We start from the raw sequence: 15,078 nt of genomic DNA, 5'->3' as shown, positions 1-15,078 counted from the left end.
TGCCTACACTGGTTAGAATTAACTGTCCATAGACCGAACCAAAAGCACTATTCCACATCATTTATGTTAACGTAGTCTCACTTTTCTGTCCAGAATGACAATATAAATTAAACTTTTATCCATTGTACAGGTAGAGCACTTCGACTGTGATGAATAAAGGCTTAGAAAAGTTACTGCATCCAGTCGCTTTTTGTTTTATTCTTCAACATTTATTTGCCATTTTCTGTTTCGAATCGTCTAGCGATTGACCATTAGATGTACATATTTACTGCATGTTTTAAGCATTGTGGGGTGCTGTATCTGCGACAAGAAACATGAAAGTACTGAATGTGGTGAGAATTATTTCCACTATTAGATGCATTACTTACGGTTGCTAGTGAATGTTGGTTTCTTCTTGGTAATGATCAATGTCCATTAAGCGAAAAGATAAATGTTAAACTCTATTTCAGTGATAAAATTGTAGATGAAAGATCACCATTGTTTGACAGATTTGGTAACAAACACAAGTCAGCTAAGCAGTGTAAATATGTTATTTTTGAGGTGAAATTGTATCTTATTTTTGTAAAAATGAATATAATAGAAACAGATATATAATTATTGCTGCCAATTTGCAGTGCGAATGCTGAATACAGATACTCTCTGGCCCGACACAAACTCTTTGACGTCAGTTTAGTTAAGCTCTTACGATTATTTATGTTTTGTAAAGCAAGTGGAAGTTGTTACTTCTGGAAAAATTTGTGAAGTGCTATAAGATTAATAATGGCAATAAATGTAAATAATGCCTCTAAATCGATCTCACAACGTAAATAATTCTTGCGACAATGTATGTTTCGTTCTTACATCTTGCAACAGCTACATGACCCCCACAGTGCTTGAAGCATGTAGTAAATTTGTGGATCTGATGGTGAATCGCTAGGTGGTTCAAAACAGGTACTGGAAAACAAAATTTGTAGAATAAAATAAAACGCTTCTGGTACCATTAATTTCTGGAAATATTTATAAAATAAATGGTCTATTGCATGAATTGTCAAGACCAGCCAAATGTAGAATGTGGTGCAAAACTATTTCGGCAAATTCTTCACATGTCGTATCTGCTATATAGACCAGACTCCATAATATCCAACTTTGAGAAACATTCTTGTAGTAAAATGGTGTAATTCTTGCAACGTTATATTTTAGCCTCGAAAATTCTTGCATCCACAGCTAGAGTTTGCATGAGACACCTTATTAATGCAGAAGTTGAAATTATCGTCCTTCTGTACTTTGTGATGATGTTAGCAGAGATATTTAAGGTCTTGTGGAACACACCAACACCTGACCTCACTCAATCGCTGCTGGCAAGCTTCTTTAACGGTTCAGTCCGTTTTCGTTCTGCACAAACAGTATGTGAAGGCATACTTGGAACCCTCATTCGATGCTGACCACTGGGTCGACCTATTGCGAATTTTCCCTCGCAGAAAAGGCGTTCGTAAGACAGAACTCCAAGGGAAAAATTTTGGCTGTCCTCAGCCTAATGGCTTCCTCCTTCTTGGGCAGGATACCATTCCTTTCGTAACAATGAAATAACACACCCTTAGCTCAAAATTTACAAAAATGATTTTATTAAATCCGTAAGTACATAACACTGAAGTAAAATTCCAGTTATTATTCAAATTACTTTTACAGGTGTTTCATAATATCTCTCCCCATACTTATCTTTAAATAGTAATTACTAAACCACGTCAGATATCCACAATACACGATTTGAATGTAACAGTAACACTGTTCCGTTACAGTGCCCTCTATTATTTTCGTCATCGTGTTCTTTGCTGCAAAGAATGAAACCACTTATCTAACGTGACGACAGCTGTACACTTACCAGATGAGAACGCATGTGTACGTCAGATTGTCCTCATTCTATCACGATTATTTAGAAAAAAAAATTATCTTTTCAATTTGCCTCATTGCATAGGAATACCTCTTACGGGATTTTCACTTATTATGAAGTTGTGGCTTGAGACTTTCATATGAAAATTATTATTATTTTGGGTAATTCAGTAATAAGCAGTTTCTTGTAATTAACGACAGCCTGACTACCAACTTTGTTATGTATATGTGCACAGTCTGCACTATGAGCTATAAAAACAGAGTTTAACACTTTCGGTCCAAAGCTATTGCACGATTCGTGGTTTCTTTAGTTTAGAATGTGCATAATTTCCAACTAGTGTCCGCAGTGAAGCAAAATTAACATACGCGCATTACATCCCTTCCTTAAGAGTCCTGTACGTTGGATATTATAGTTATCATTTTCTACAGACAGTCATGTGGAAATTTATCATAGATTCAACGTGTTGCCCCTTTCCGCAAACTAAAAACTACAAATTATAACCACATCTAGAATTATTTAGATAAGTGGATCAGTATACTGCTATAAATAGTATCTAATAAATTTGAGTACCAGAGCTACTCATAACGTCCGGTAACGCTAACTGAAGCGTAAAGTAGTTAACAGGTTATAACTAAATGAGGGAGCAACAGAATTTTTTTTCTCAGGTTAATTAAATAACATGTAGCGCCGTATTGGAAACAATAATCTACTTTGTTACAAATTTTTAAAAAACCTTATCTGAATACAAGCTAATTAATTTCACTAATAAGCCATAATCGCCGCCAGGACAAACTTCTTGTCGTCGGGGTTCACAGTCACGTGAAGATTTGTGATGACGTCATAGACGATTTCGACTATACAAATTATTTATTTGCATTCTTGCTATTCACCATCGCGTATAACTGCGCTTTAGAACATGCCAAAACCAAAGCAACGTAAGACGTTTTTAGATTTCGACGGGTTCTTAAAGCACAGCTATACCACTATTGCAGTTGTGGAAATGAAAAAACTCTTACAGTCAAAGGGGACTTTGACTTCTTTTTCAAAACCACTATCACATCCAAACTAGCGCTTTTGATTGTGAGCAGACGTCTTCTATGAACTGTGGCGTTTGGCAGGAGTCCGCTTCAAACGCTCTGCGGTCTACAGCGGGAAGCAGCGGAGAACAGGGAGCCTAGGTATTCCTTTGACCGCCGGCAGAGGGAATGCAGCCGTGCCTCCTGGGAGATGCCGCCTCAGTCACGCAGGCACCTGTTGATCCCGCCGGAGATGTCCCACGGGTGCGGTGTCCCTCGTTACCTTGGAAACGCCGGCAGTTAATCCGACAAGCGCTGGCCGACGTTGACCTGCTGCTCCCTGGCGATTGCGGACAGTAGTGGCAAAGCTATACATAACTGACGGTTTTGTGGCATTGTTCCGTCTCTACTAACTTCTGTCGAAGGCGGACTCAACATTGTGCAGTCAAATCACTGTGTGGCAACTGTACTCGAAGTATAAAACAGACGATCCTCTTGTATCCTAATATATTTTAGCTTTCATTATTTTAACGTGCTATTAATATTATTGTGATTGAGCTACATGTTCTGTTTCACAATAAAATACTACTTCAACTTTAACCAATGAGTTAATATATACGGCTGTTGTATGTGTTCACATTTTTCTTTGATATTTGTGCTCAAATGGCTTTGGCACTAAACCGGCGAACATTATAAATTTATAGATCCAGGTCAGAGGACTAGGAACAAAAATTTCAAAATGTGATTCAGGAACGTTACAGTAACTTGAAAACATTTGGTTCAAAATGGTTCAAATGGCTCTGAGCACTATGGGACTTAACTTCTGAGGTCACCAGTCCCCTATAACTTAGAACTACTTAAACCTAACTAACCTAAGGACATCACACACATCCATGCCCGAGGCAGGATTCGAACCTGCGACCGTAGCGGTCGCGCGGTTCCAGACTGTAGCACCTGGAAACGCTCGGCGACCCCGGCCGGCCTTGAAAACATTAAATAATTTACTTTTACCTCTCTGGCCGGCCGCGGTGGTCTAGCGGTTCTAGGCGCTCAGTCCGGAACCGCGCGACTGCTACAGTCGCAGGTTCGAATCCTGCCTCGGGCATGGATGTGTGTGATGTCCTTAGGTTAGTTAGGTTTATGTAGTTCTAAGTTCTAGGGGACTCATGACCACAGATGTTAAGTCCCATAGTGCTCACAGCCATTTGAACCATTTTTTACCTCTCTGTGCCATCCCACCAACGGAATAGTGTGCCTTTCTTAAAATTATCCTCAACTTATTACCACAGCTTAAAATCACTGAACATTACAAAATTGTGTATAATTTATTACAAAGCATATGCACACACATACAAACACTGTAACGATACGTAATAGGAACAATATCACAGAGGGCGTTGCAATCTACGCGGTGTGTCGTGCAATATGGAATTAATAGGGTGAGTTTAGTATATTTCTGTTTTTTTCTTTCAAATTACAATTTTGAACCTTATCTTTGTTTATTCGCACTACATCGGAATGTACTTATAGCAGTATAACTGACGACCTTCATGTCGTGTGCTGTGATATATGAAATTGATAGGGTAAGTTTATAATAGTAATATTTTTTATTTCAAATTAAAATTATAGAACTTATCTCTTTTTAACTGCGTATAAACATCTGAGATCTGGAGAGGGCCGACGGCTGCTTTCCGCGAGATTAGTAGTAGTATTTTACTAATCCGCATATCAATTTTACAAGAACATAGGGCATTTGTTGGTAGTTACATACGTACAGGGCTAATTAGAGAAGAGTGGGACAGAAAATCAACTGTGGCCTTAAGTAAGAACCATCCCGCCATTTGCCTAAGCAATTCAAGGAAACCACGGAAAACGAAAATCAGGATCAAGACTGGAGCCTTCAACCTCACTAATAGGTCAGCCTGTTTAAAATGGGGCTACCTCCATCCGTTTATCCCTAGTGTAAGCCGCATGATAGGTTCCAGCATACAAGCAAAAAGGCCAGAAGTGTTGTCATATATCCTGCGACGATTCTAAGGCTACAAAAAGGGTTGAAAATACATTAAATATAGGTTCAGTTGCCTGTATCCGTGAGACAAAACAACGAAATCTTTCGTCATGCAGGCCTGCATAACTTTTACATGCCTGTATGTTGTAAGCGAGTTTCTGAGCATATGACTACATAATGTATGAAGGTATTTTTCAGTCAAAGGTGAATAAATCGATTTATATATATTATTGACACAAAAACTAATTCAGTGTGTGTGTTCTTATTTATATTAAAAATTCATTTTCATTTTACATGAACAGTGCTTCCAAATGAGAAGAAATATCCTTATTGGTCATACGAAGTTACAATGATTTGACATATATGAGAGAAGAGACATTTACGTATTGAAGAAAAGTGATGACCCAATGATTTGTAGATAGGACACACGTAGCTATTACGATCTTCAATCCCGAGAATATTTTTCAGCAGCCCTCCTTGCTGCTCTATCCTGTATAAGTATTTTGATCTCTACACAACTAACGCATCATTCATCAGTGTAAAACTGCTTACTATATCGAAAATTTCGCATCCCTCTGCAATTTTTGATCCCCAACACTCCGTCTTAATACCAAGTTGATGTTTCCTTGCTGCCTCACCATGTGCTCCATCAACAGATCTCTTCTTTTAGTTAAGTTCTGCCACAAATTTCTCTTTTCCCAATTCGAGGAATTTCCAAGCCATTTGTTATTCGATCTTCAGAATTCGTGTGCAACACCACATTTTAAAAGCTTCATTCTTTCTAGTCTGAACTCATTATCGCCTACGTTTCATTCCCATACAAGGCTACATTACAGACAAATACGATCAGAGACGACTACTCTGCATTTAAATGTGTTAATCAGCTACTATGATATTCCTCTTATTCTGATATATTCTCTTGTTGTTTCCAGTCTACATTTTATCTCTCCCCTACTACAGCCTTTATCAATTTTCTGCCCCAACAGCAAAATTCATCCATTACTGTTAGTGTGGCATTTTGTAATCTAATCCCCTCAGAATCGCCCTCTATAATTTTACTACATTTCATTATTCTTCTCTACAATTAACATGTTCTTCTTACAGTCTCGATCTGTTCCGTTCAATTACTGTTCCCAGTCCTTAGCCGTCACTAACAGAAATGCTGTGTCACCAAAAAACCGCGAAGGTTTTATTTCTTCTTTCTGCACTTTAATTCCGTTTCCGGTTCTCTTCTTGGTTTCTCCACAGCTACCACGACGTACCGATTGAATTACGTCGACGTGGGCCAGAAACTGGTCTCACTTTATTCTCAATTACGGCTTCCCTTTCATGCCCTTCGACTCTTTTTACTTCATTCTAGATCCTGCATATTTCCAAATAGATCTTTCAAGGATCTGGCATATTCTACTCGTATTATTACTACAGTATGATATCTCCAAACACATCTTGAACTAATTCATCTTCTCGTTTTATCATTCGTCTTCAGTTTTGTTCCTATCATATAGAGCCTCTGTCTATCCCTTCCAACATTCCGCTTTTACTTCTTTGCTTAACATTAGCTTGCCATCTGAACTCTTGACATTCATAAAGCTGCTTGTCTTTCCTCTGAAAGTCCCTTCAAATTTCATTTCGGCAGCACCTATCTTTCCCGTGATCATACATGCTAAAATAGCGTTGTAACGGTTGTCTACCCTTTCCTGCTTGCCTATATTGTACTCTCTGTCGGTAGTATTTTCTGTAAGGATGGTCAAATGAAAACGAGATGGATGGATATAAGTAAGCGAACTCCTTATTATTTCAAAAGTAATCACCACAAATGTTAATGTATTTATCCTACTGTGAGGAAGATGGTCAACGCCTTTGTGGAAAAATGTATTTGGTTGCCTGTGGAATCATTGTTGTACCCAGGAGTGCACGTCTTCGTCAGAAGCAAACAGACGGTCACGGATGTCTTCCTTCGGTGTGTAAATAATACGGAAATCGCACTTGGACAGGTGGGGAGTAATGGGAGTTGTGTCATGGTTTCCCAGCGAAACGTTTGCAGAATAATTGAAACAATCTTGGCAATATGTGTGCGTTTGGAACTGGTTGCACACTTAAATTTTCGCAGTGTGTACATTTAATGCTGTGCGTTCACTGTGGCGCCGGTTTTTTTTTTTTCCTACAGAAAGTGGTCTATGAGGAATGGGCCCTTGCAGTCAATGACAAAGGTCTTGAAGAGTTTTTCGGAACTTGCTCATCTGCGGACGTTTCGCTGGGAAGCCCTCACAAATCCTCCATACAGTACCAGTTTCTCTCCTCGCAAATTCAATTATTTGGAACTATTAAGAAGACTTTCGTTGCCGTAGGTTTGCTGCGGACGAAGCGGTGTATGCCTGGGTACAGCTATTATCCCGTAGGCCACCACTAACGTTTTTCCGCGAAGGTCTCACAGAGGAATAAATGTATTTAACAGTTTTGACGTTTACTTTTGAAACAATACAAACAGTTTATGTACTTTTCCCTATGTGCCTCTCTTTCATTTGACTGCCCCTTATATCTTTACTCCCTTTCGCTTGCTAATTTTTTCATTGTTATATGTATCGTTTTAATTCAACATCTGACTTACGTAACGATTTCTAAAAATCATTTAACTTTTACCTGCGTGATAGTATACTGCCGTCCGTATTTAATAACTCAAAGCCACCAAATCTTGTTCTATGTTATTCCCCTACCGCTTCAGTCCAGCGTTGCCTCATGCTCCCTCCGAAACTGTCAGCAACCTCTGGTTCACTCAATTTATGCAGGAGCCATCGCCTCAATGTCATATCTTTTTGAAGTATCTTCAGTTTTAGCCTACAATTTGTTACCAATAAATTATGATTAGTGTCCACATGTGTTCATGGAAATGTCTTACAGTTTAAAGTCAGGTTTTGAATTGTCTGTCTTACCACATTACAATTTATCTGAGACCGTGTCGTGTGTCCAGGCGTCATCGACGTATTCAACGTGCTTTAAACCAACCGTTAACAAACAGAGCACATAATCGTATGAACTCAACTCAAAATTTCGTCTGCCACAGCGTTCTGCAACAAGTACTAATCTTTATGAAGACTCTCATGGACTACGAAACGGGGAAGGTGCATAAGAGCGAACAGGGGAGGTGCTACCTTACTGTGGCAATGTCACATTGTTCACATTTCGCTACGTACTTTGCCTTCAGTATGCGAGTAGGCCAAACGCAGTTTCCTATGCCTCTTAATCACTGAAACAGACTTACACTACTGGCCATTCAAATTGCCACACCAAGAAGAAATGCAGATGATAAACGGATATTCATTGAACAAATATATTATACTAGAACTGACATGTGATTACATTTTCACGAATTTTGGGTGCATAGATCCTGAGAAATCAGTACCCAAAACAACCAACTCTGGCCGTAATAACGGCCTTGATACGCCTGGGCATTGAGTCAAACAGAGCCTGGATGACGTGTACAGGTACAGCTGCCCATGCAGCTTCAACGCGATACCACAGTTCATCAAGAGTGGTGACTGGCGTATTGTGACAAGGCAGTTGCTCGGCCACCATTGGCCAGACGTTTTCAATTGGTGAGAGATCTGGAAAATGTGCTGGCCGGGGCATCAGTCGAACATTTTCTGTATCCAGAAAGGCTCGTATAGGACCTGCAATATGCGGCCGTGCATTATCCTGCTGAAATGTAGGGTTTCGCAGGGATCGAATGAAGGGTAGAGCCACGGGAGGATACACATCTGAAATGTAACGTCCTCTTTTGAAAGTGCTGTCAATGCGAACATAAGGTGATCGAGACGTATAACCAAATTGCATCCCATACCATCACGCCGGGTGATAGGCCAGTATTGCGATGACGAATACACGCTTCCAATGTGCGTTCACTGAGATGTCGCAAAACACGGATGTGATCATCACGATGCTCTAAACAGAACCTGGGTTCATCCCAAAAAATGACGTTTTGCCATTCGTGCACCTAGGTTCGTCGTCGAGTACACCATCGCAGGCGCTCCTGTCTATGATGCAGAGTCAAGGGTAACCGCAGCAATGGTCTCCGAGCTGATAGTCCATAATACTGCAAACGTCGTCGAACTGTTCGTGCAGATGGTTGTTGTCTTGCAAACGTCCCAATCTGTTGACTCAGGGATCGAGACGCGGCTGCACGATCCGTTACAGCCATGCAGATAAGATGCCTGTCATCTCGACTGCTAGTGATACGAGGCCGTTGGGATCCAACACGGATCTCCGTATTACCCTCCTGAATGCACCGATTTCATATTCTGCTTACAGTTATTGGATCTCGACCAACGCGAGCAGCAATGTCGCGATACGATAAACAGCAATCGCGATAGGCTACAATCTGACTTTTATCAATGTCGTGACGGTACGTATTTCTCCTCCTTACACGAGGTATCATGACAACGTTTCACCAGGCAACGCCGGTCAACTGCTGTTTGTGTATGAGAAATCGGTTGGAAACTTTCCTCATGTCAGCACGTTGTAGGTGTCGCCACCGGCTCCAACGTTGTGTGAATAATCTAGAAAGCTAATCATTTGCGCATCACAGCATCTTCTTCCTGTCGGTTAAATTTCGCGTCCGTAGCACGTTGTCTTCGTGGTGTAGCAATTTTAATGGCCAGTAGTGTATCTACGAGGGCTTGTTGAAATGTAACAACACCGAATTTTTATGTGGAAACTTTTAACGCTTCTTAAATAAAACAAACTTTATTAACCTTCTACATCTTTGCTCTTCGTGCCTATAGATTTATTTTTCAACTTAGTCACCGCAGTGAAGAACACATTTCTCCCAACGAGAGACCACTTGAGAGTTTACTGATACGTCATTTTAGACTTTTTCACTTTGTTGGTGGAGCCACAACCTCACTTTGCTTCCGCCGCATCATCTCTATCAGAGTGAAGTCCTAGAAGGTGTTCTTAATGTTTTGGAAAGAGATGAAAATCTGGCAGGGTTAGGTCGGGCCTATACGGAGAATGGTCGATGACAGCGAACCGAAGCCACCGGATTTTTTGGAGAAATTGCAGCGCTCGTGTGTGGTCTGGCATTGTGACCGTTAGAAACTGCTGTTAGAAACTTTATTCAGCACCTTGTTGGTCAGGCAACGACATAATTACATCGCCAAGTTACAAGCTACAATTCGGAGTCCTCTGCGGACAGAGTTGCAACTTCCGTCTGTAATATTCATGTCAAGTAATACATTGACCAATATTGAAAACAGAATTTAAAAATTGGAAGTATTACGTTCCGGCACGCCCTCGCATAAGACGCTTACTTATCCTTGCCGTAAGCTGTTGAGGTTTTCACTAAGATCCATCGAGAGAAAGTTGACTGAAAGTTAGGAAATTATTTCTCTCTGGGGGTAAATCAGGAGGCATCAAATATGTGAGGTAGCACCACTAAAGGTATATGATTTGAAAAAAGTATACACACGGATGGTATATGTAAAACCCCAGTTGTCAGTATGACATTGCCAAATTATATTTTCGTGTCTTATTAATATTTTATTTTTCACTACCTGCGGTTCTAGCTGGATGAACTTAGAGCTGCAAGGATGCTGAAATGATGAACAATAGAATAAGTGCATTGCAGAGCCCGTGCGAAGACACTGCATATGCGAGCGTTCTTTCGGTAACCAATCGGGAAGCGTGGGAGGGATTTCATAAGACTGCGTAAGCCCTTCTGCAGTTATGTACAGAGAATGACTCGCGAATCTCACTCTCTTGTAGTTTAGATTTGCTCCTGAACAGATGGCTTAGGCCAATATTCTCTGCCGATCTGGTGTTCTGCCTCTTCCCTAGGGCAGCTGGCTTAGAGACTCTGCCTCGAGGTATTTCGTATTTAACTTCCGTGTTAACATACACATTCGCCTGGGAAATATGTCTGTTATTTTTTAATAATTTTTATGTGCGACAGACACTTGTTGCCTACGAGACTTGGACTGTGTAAACCCCCATCGATCCTGTAGGTTCTCGCTGGATTCTGTGTAACTACAATAAAAGCAGACTTCCTTCACTGAATTTATGCCGCAGCTATCACTTCTGTGCTGCCGACATTCTACTCGGTGTTCGGTAAAAGACCACTGCGATCTATTGTGCAGAACATAGAAACGCTCATATTTACGGCTATATTTCAGCTGGCTAAACATCTACTGCAACTACTACCTATGTTCGAACATTCAAAGATGAAACTCCACATATGCAATTGGCGAGCTTTTGTACAATGAATACAGAACTTCTTCTGCGACAGTGTGACACGATGGTGAGTTTCAACGACGTGTCTCTCTACACTAGTGTGTTACCGGACGAGTCCGTAAATGTATGGAGTAGGGAGATTGAAAGCAAGTTGACAGGATTGTTGGAACAACATATTCATGGTACTTTGCACATGCTATCACAATGCGAGCACGAAATTTCGGAAAGCCTACGCCTTTCACCTTCCGCCGAAGTTAATCAGTCAAAATTTTATTTCATTAACGCACGGCAGAGGCCTTAATATACCCAAGACTATTGCAGTCCACACACACGTCAACCTATTTATTATTTTATGGCAACTGCTGTAAACAGACGCACGTCCTGATAGTTCGGATACTCTGTATTACGGTGGTTTCGTGCTTACATAGGAAGATTTTCAGGAAGCTGTAACGTAACAACTTGTAACGTATCCGAAAATTTATAAAAAAAAAAATTAAAATTATTTCCATGAACACAAAAGTCGATACAGAAATACTGACTTTAAGAACTACTTTTAGTTCTCTAACACTACCAAAAATGTAGGTACATAAACAATGATTTGTTAATAACTACCATGTGGTTATCTAGAATTTTTAATGCAGATTATGTGACTACAATCTTCTTAGTATCAGTAATTATGTATTAACATTTTGAAACGAAATGTATGAACGGTCGAGTTCCACTACGGGTTTTCTATCCCGATTATTTGCATGACCTTGGAGCGCTGGGTCGCGCGCAGGGATATAAAAGGCGTGAATCGAAGACATCGTACTAGCGTGTACGGATGAGTAAATGTGTCGTGTCTGGGAAGGTAGAATTAATAGTGCGAACAGTGTGTTAAAGGAAGTGAGATTTGGCATGTGAGCCGTGGACGGCTCGCGTAATCCCATTTATTGTTTGTCATTTTCATTAGGAACTGCCGCCTCGTTTTCTTATTTCATTTACTGCCGTCACTAACTTCCTGCCTTTCCTGCCCGTGAGCGGCAGCAGCAGCTCGTATCGATAAGCCCACTGTCATACCAACTCCGCAGCGACCGATAGTATTCCGGGTCGTCGTGTGTCTGGCAGTCAGTTCGGGACGGACCAGCAGTGTAGTCGGGACGCAGCGACAGTGAAGTCGAGGACGCAACTGGTGAGGAGCCGACAGCCAGTGTTCGCCGACCGCTGGCGATAAACACGAACTGTCCGACGGAGGGAGGTTGGAGCGGGACGGCCGTTGTTGGTTGGTCCTTCGGTTGGTCGTCTCATCGGCCGACGTATATTTGGTCCTTTCACAGTTTCCGGGGCTGGGGAGTTGGTCGGTTGGGGTGGAGCAGCGAGGAAATTTCCACGGCCCATGGTTAGGCCAGGCCCGATGGCGGCCTCTATGCAGTGTCAGAGTGTGTGGTGCTGTTCCCGTTGCTACGAGGTTCGTGATTCACCGATCCTGGACATTAAAGTTGAGTTTTGACTTAATATCTACCAGCAAGTCACAACTGTTCACATTGTGTCGTTTGGAGTTCGTGGTCCGCTGTCGGGATATTCCCGTGAGCAACAACGTGTGTTTTAAAGTTGGCCAATTTTAGCCACCCTTCGTGGAGTTTAGCTGTACTTGGTTATTTGAATTGAAGTGCACCAGCGGAATCTTCTGCCTTGTGGCCATTAACATTCCAGTTACCTGCCCTGGCCGTTGACGTAATTTCTGGTAGTGTATTTTCCTCATCGTGTTGTCGCAATGCAGCATGGTGTGTAGTTTTACAGCTTTATGTATAATTGGTTGTGGGCGCCAATACCTTCTACGCTGTTCCATTGAACTCCCTGTGGTGTGTTGGGCATGTGAAGTGAAGGTTATCTTGTCGGTGGGTTATCTTGTCGGTAGGGATGTCGTCGGATCGACAATGGTTGGGCCGACTGCCTGCCTCACGTAAGCCAGAGATAGTGTTTAAATTCCAGCCGACCCTGGGAACTTCTGACCGCCTTTGGGTGTACTGTCTTTTCTTATTTGTTCTTGTTGTTTGTACTTGCATGGCTTAGAGCCTATTTTTAGATTAACGTTGTTTTGCCCTTAAGGCGTCAAATGGTTGAGTTCTTCAGCCTAATTTAAGAACTGTTTTACATAAAGCTTTGGCATTTAAAAAAAAATAATGTTCATGGGTCTTGAGTGTTGGGCCTTCAGCCGATTTTGAATTTAAGTTGTTTTCCCCTTAATGTGTCAGATTCTTTGGGCCTTCAGCCGATTTTGAATTTAATTTGTTTGCTCTTAAAGTGTCAGATACATTGGGCCTTCAGACTAATTAAGGAACTGCTTTAGGATAAGGCTTTGCCTTTTAAATATGTGATTTTGGTTGAGATTTAAGTTATTGGCTTTCAGCCGTTTTTAAATTAAAGTGGTCTTGCCCTTAAGGCATGAGATTGTATGCCGCATACATCCGCTAATTAAGTTCCAACCTAAAGCTGTGTTTTTTCTTGTTTTTTTAATTCTTGGCTCTTGTAATGTTTGATCAAATAAAAGATTGTATGTTTGAATGTAACTGACAGCCGCTTATTTTTGCCCCTTTCCACAACATAAACTACCTGACCTGTTCTCCAGGTTTAGCAAGGCGTCTAAGTATGGTTGCCCAATTTGTGGTGCAATTTTGCCTTTTAAAATTATGGGTTGTAGAATGCAAGATTTCCCAGTCATCATCTAAGATGGAATTTTGACCCATGGCTGCTTCAAGAACAATTACTCCCGCTGACAACGTGTTTCGCTACATACATATTTTTCCACCAGCTTTGAGACGTGCAGAGCTTGAATTACCAACCACCAAAACTGTGCGAAGGTACTACATCACCTTCAAGAATTAAGGCAAGTAAATTTTTGTAAATCTACTAGTACTTAGAAGTGCGTAAGAATTTTTAACAATCGCTTACAGTTGAGTTGATATAACATCGTATATGAACCAAACTTTTACGACAAACCTTGCTTGTTTCTCTGCCTCGTGATGACTGGGTGTAGTGTGATGTCCTTAGGTTAGTTAGGTGTAAGTAGATCTAAGTTCTAGGGGACTGATGACCATGGATGTTAAGTCCCATAGTGCTCAGAGCCATTTGCACCAGCCAAACCTTGCTTGTCACAAGTTCTAGATAGTTAAATTTCAGCCAGCCGATGTGGCCGAGCGGTTCTAGGCGCCTTTGTCTGGAACCGCGCGACCGCTACGGTCGGAGGCCCGAATCCTGCGTCGGGCATGGATGTGAGTGATGTCCTTAGGTTAGTTAGGTTTAAGTAGTTCTAAGTTCTAGGGGACTGATGACTTCAGATGTTCAGTCCCATAGTGCTCAGAGCTATTAGAACCATTTGAAGTTAAATTCCAGCTTACAAGGGCTCTTGTAGTTTCATTAAACATTGTGCTCGCTTTACTAAATTACTAATAACATACCTTTCTTCAAAGTTATGTTACAGTTGTAAAGTAATTAATTTCAGTAAGCCCGTAATTGAAAATTTTAATTACTTATCCATTTTGCTAAATAGTGCTTTCAGAATTTTCATCAGTTTTGTCTCTAAGTAAAAGTCAACTAGATAAAATATAATTAACTTCATTTCAGTGAAAACAAAATTATTTCCCAAAAACTAACGTTAAATTGATCCTTCAGAGTCGGCGACGGAAATCTTCGAAGAATGACACTCTTTACAGGGGGGTTGTCATACGTTAAGGTAATATGTATTCTCTTCGTGTCTTACTGCTGTGTTGAGGATAAAACTAGGTAGTAAGGAATATATTACCTGTATACTGTGATTAAAATTCCTTTGTTACTTACGTAAGGGTTGAACCGATCTCAGATGTTTCTAGGGCTACAAGTGTCGCCTGGTCTGTGGGCCCGACCCTTGCTGTACGACTCGGGCTGCAGGCGTCGGATGGCCCAGGCGAGGCAGGCTGCTGTGGGGTGAAGGTTGTGAGGGAGGG

Source organism: Schistocerca nitens, chromosome 4 (genome assembly GCF_023898315.1).
Source record: "Schistocerca nitens isolate TAMUIC-IGC-003100 chromosome 4, iqSchNite1.1, whole genome shotgun sequence".
NCBI classification, from domain to species: domain Eukaryota; kingdom Metazoa; phylum Arthropoda; class Insecta; order Orthoptera; family Acrididae; genus Schistocerca; species Schistocerca nitens.
The sequence above is the reverse complement of the archived record's forward strand: the minus strand, read 5'-3'. Positions refer to the sequence as shown.